Source organism: Idiotropiscis lumnitzeri, chromosome 2, assembly GCF_059441095.1.
Source record: "Idiotropiscis lumnitzeri isolate Australia: NSW breed Sydney's pygmy pipehorse chromosome 2, RoL_Ilum_1.0, whole genome shotgun sequence".
NCBI classification, from domain to species: domain Eukaryota; kingdom Metazoa; phylum Chordata; class Actinopteri; order Syngnathiformes; family Syngnathidae; genus Idiotropiscis; species Idiotropiscis lumnitzeri.
The window spans coordinates 18,971,481-18,975,844 of NC_142392.1; the positions used below are offsets into that span (position 1 = coordinate 18,971,481).

The 4,364-nt window shown below is 37.6% G+C and overlaps 1 long non-coding RNA gene across 1 annotated transcript; it reads left to right on the top strand.

The window, feature by feature from the left end:
* Positions 1–307: 307 nt before the first annotated feature.
* LOC148341880 (uncharacterized) lies at positions 308–4,129 on the top strand. The gene is made up of 3 exons (XR_015839736.1): positions 308–342; positions 3,304–3,362; positions 3,890–4,129. It is a non-coding gene; the product is annotated as an uncharacterized LOC148341880 (long non-coding RNA).
* The last annotated feature ends 235 nt before the right edge of the window (positions 4,130–4,364 follow it).

A 4,364-nucleotide genomic window follows, 5' to 3' on the forward strand; every position in this document is an offset into this window, starting at 1 on the left:
TGCTCCACAAAGTCAGCAGCCAATCATATCACAGCGGGGTGTGTCCTATTCTTCCGCTTGAGTGCTGAACAAACTGCAGTCTTCACGCAGGAGATCCATTCAGCACTACTTGGAAAAAAAAGACGCCATCTTTCATTCGTCTCGTCGAACAAAGAGAAGCTCACGAGTTATCGCCAAGCAGAGATCAAGTGCGGATTTGTTAAGATTGGCGTTTGAAAATGTGTGCAAGAACGACACCCAAGTTCAAAGAGGAACTTTGTGGAATAAAAGAAGAGAACGAGCAACATCTCCCACTGCTGGACGAAGTTTGCAAGCCGCCTCGTGTTGTGCTACTCAAAGCAGGTTTGTACACGTTTTACTCTCATTTGCTTTGTAAACAACGACTTTCTATCGTTAAAAATATGCGTCACAACATTAAGTTGTTTGGGGAAATGTGTTCAAGGTTATTGCCGTTTTATTTTTAAATGTTGCCTTTTACTTATCGGTTTGCTGAACATTTGTTTTTGCCAAATGAAATAAGTGCAGAAAATAAATGCCAAAGAATAACAAATAGTGGGGGGTAAACTCCATGTCTTTTCCCAGTATAAAATTTGAACTGATTATTTAACATTTTACATTTTCTGGTTTTTATATCTTGTTGAAGCAATTCCTTATGGAATGAATTCTACCTGACAATGGCTGTTGATCAATTTTAGTGCATAAAACACAAATTATTAAGTTCAAGTACGTATTGGTCTTATTTATTTATGAACTTTGTACTGGCGCAGTCGGGTGAGAGTCAATGAACCTTATGGCAAGCCGTTTGAGCATTTATTCCATATCCTTGATATCACACATTTGTGTGTTTCACTAGTACGGTCTTTTCCAGCACTAGTTATACATTCAGCTACACTAGTGATGCCCTCTGTCGTTCTAGTTGCACAGAAACTCTGACAAGTGACTAATTTTCAGCAACATGTAACTAGTAAAACGTGGATTATTCCAACATGTTAACTAGTGACATATGATTTCCTACACTAGTTCACTAGTGAGAGCGAAAATACACACTAGTTAACTAGTAACGGCTAAAATACTTACTAGTTCACTTGTGAAAGCCCTTTAAGCCTTGATATTTAACTAGTAACTTTCAAAAATGTTACTTGTCAACTAGTGATACTCCAAATTTCCACTAGTTGCACTAGTGAGAAATTTTGACTGAACTAGTTCAACTAGTGAGGTCCAAAATGTTTACTAGTTGAACGAGTGGATGCCAAACTGCTCACTAGTCAACTAGTTACACAAAAAACTAATGAGAAGGTGGGGCAGATGTGTGCATCCAAGATTCCTATTGGCTCTACAGTTAAATGCACTAATCAGAATTCAGCTTTTGTCATTGTCCCACCCACTTTATTAGTGCATGTTTTACACTAGTTGACAAGTGGTCCTGGGGAACTGAAGCTAGTTTACTAGCAGCTGCCTCTTATGGGGTACATGTTGACTAGTGAATGCATAAAGCCAAACTAGTTAAATACTTGCAATCTATTTTGGCTTTACAAGTTAACTAGAGAGGCTCAATATATTAACTAGTGAACAAGTACATGCTGAGATATCCACTAGTTACACTAGTTGTGCTCATTTTGACCTCTCTTGTTAACTAGTAAACCACATGTATTCTAACTAGTAAAGTATTTGGGTTCAAAGTGAGTCACTAGCAAACTAGTGACAATTATTTTCACATCACTAGTTCACAAGTGGATGACATTTTGTCTCACTTGTCAGGCTCAATTCTGAACTTGTACAGACTTTGACTGAGCATGTTTGACAAAATTGCGCACCAGGTGACATGTGCGCACAACAAGTAAACTAGTGAAATCATCAAATTTGAGTAGTTGATTTGTTTCCCAATTACAACACTATACAAGTTCACAAGTTGTGCCCACATATCAACTAGTAAGCAATTTTGGTTAACGAGTATGATATAAATGCCTGCTAGTATGCAAAAAACATTAGCTAGTACTCCAAAAATCCCCACATGTTAGATATTTGTTGTGCGAGTTGTGCACAGTGCCTCACTCATGATGCATAACATTTAACAAGTAAAAATAAAAGGCCAACATGTAGGAGAAAATCCAAACATGTTCAGTCAAATCTTGCACAAGTTTTTTTCTGTGTCTGACAAGTGAGACAAAATTCCTTCTACTTGTTATCTAGTCAAATAAACATCAGTGTCACTCGTTAACGAGTGACTCATTGTGGACTCAACTAGTTCACTAGAATGAAAACATGTGTTTCACAAGTTAACAAGTGGGGTAAAAATTAGACCAACTAGTGTAACTAGTGGCTATCTTTGTATTTACTTGTAAACTAGTTCACATTTTGAACCTCACTAGTCAGCTAGTAGGGTTGGCAAGATCTCAACCAGTGTGACTAGTGGACATTTTATGCCTTACTTGTGAACTATTGAGCAATTTGAGAATCTGACAAGTCAACGAGTAAGGCCAGGAAAAAGCTTAACTAGTGTCACTAGTGGACATTTGGACCTTACTAGATGACATGTAAAATGAAATATGTGACCATTGTTGTCTCTAAAATCACTCATACACCAACATGTTCACTAGTGAACTGCATTCAAATGAAGCAGGCGGGACAAGTACTTTGATTGGTCAATATCTAGATGAGATCTCTTGACGCTTTAACCCTTAAGAGCCCGGCCCGTCATACCTGTTATGAAAAGAGTGATTGTATAAAAACATTTCCTACTTATGATTAATCTTACTCTCTCTCCCTCTCCACATAGAGGCTGGTGTAAAAATAGGTATGTAGTTATATAAAAGAGAAAACATGTACAATACTTTCTGTGTAGTAAATATTAAGTTTTTAAATATTCCATAATATAAAATACAGTTATCATATGTGACTAATTTCAGACTACCGTATACCAAAATCATGAGCAGTGACTGGTTAGATTATATTATTTTGAAATGGGCCGCCAATAGAAAACCATTGCATTCTTTCCTACTGATCCCCATGACCTAAAAAATGCCCATTAGTTCACTAGTAAGCTCATTTTTGTATCTTACTAGTTAACATGTAAGATAAAAATGCCCACTAGTTCACTAGTAAGCTCATTTTTGTATCTTACTAGTGAACATGTAAGCCCATAAATGCTGTGGGGCACTAGTGTGAAATGCATGCTCAAGGCCATAGAATAAATACTCAAATGGCGTGCCTCGGCAAGCCTTTTCAATATTTATTCAACGGACGCCTTGTCACGATCCTACATTACCCAGGATTCATCCGACATGACGTTTGTTTTTCGGACAGCCAATCACGATACATGATGTGCCAACCAGCGACTTAAGCCGAAGAGAAAACCTTCAGAGGTATTGCAATGTTTTTGTGAATATTACTCTTAATGTGATACCAAATTTGATTTTACGATTATTTTAGGCGACAAAGTAGTGGTGTAAACGTCAAATGTGTGGTCAATTTATCAAGATAAGCCCTGCTTAAAAACTTGCTTCAACGATTTCGGAGATGTCTGTGTCCGGTTTTGATCGCAGATGGTGGCAGTTCAACGCTCACAGTTGCCGCCGAGAGCAGCTTCATGCCGGCAGGACTTTCTGAAATCTGCCGCTGCTAGTTTTATAGCGAACCGCAAAAGATGAAGATTTCCGCGCATTTGACGCTCACATTTTGACTTCACGGTGTAGTTTGTTCATTGCTCACAAGCTAATACGGTAGGAACAAAAGTTCAATTAACGTTGGAACATAATCGTTCATTATCGTTTGCTAGCTGCGTTTGTATATTTGAATTATTTTCTTGCCTTCATTGCACGCAGTATTCGTATTCCTTAGTAACTGTGTATTATAAATAAGGTTGCGCTATATGTTACTGGACAAACTATAGGTCCTGTCTGCTTGGAGACCCCACAGCAGATGAGCAGCTCCATTCGGACCCTTCTGACGGCGCTTCTTCTGCAGCGCGATACTGTTCATAGAAGCTGGAGAGTAACAGAAAGAACATCAAGAGGGGGAGAGACACAACTTCCTCCCGAAATCTTGATTAATTAACCATTTATTCATGGTTAAATTCATTATATATTTCATGTATCTTATTATGTTTACAATAAAATATTTTTCAACTATATTCTGGATTTGCATTGTCTGAAATTAAGTGGTGAAACCACAACTAATATTTCCTCCAACATCGAACCTGCTCGGTCACATCTTCCATCTTAAAAAAACAAAACACAATCAGTGGCTTCAATAAAGATTGTAGAAACCTCTAAATGCACACACATTCATTTATTGAATATAACAAGGTAAGAAGATTGTGTTTTTGTATTTACTTCCGTTGTTTTTCCACGACAATCAATCATTGG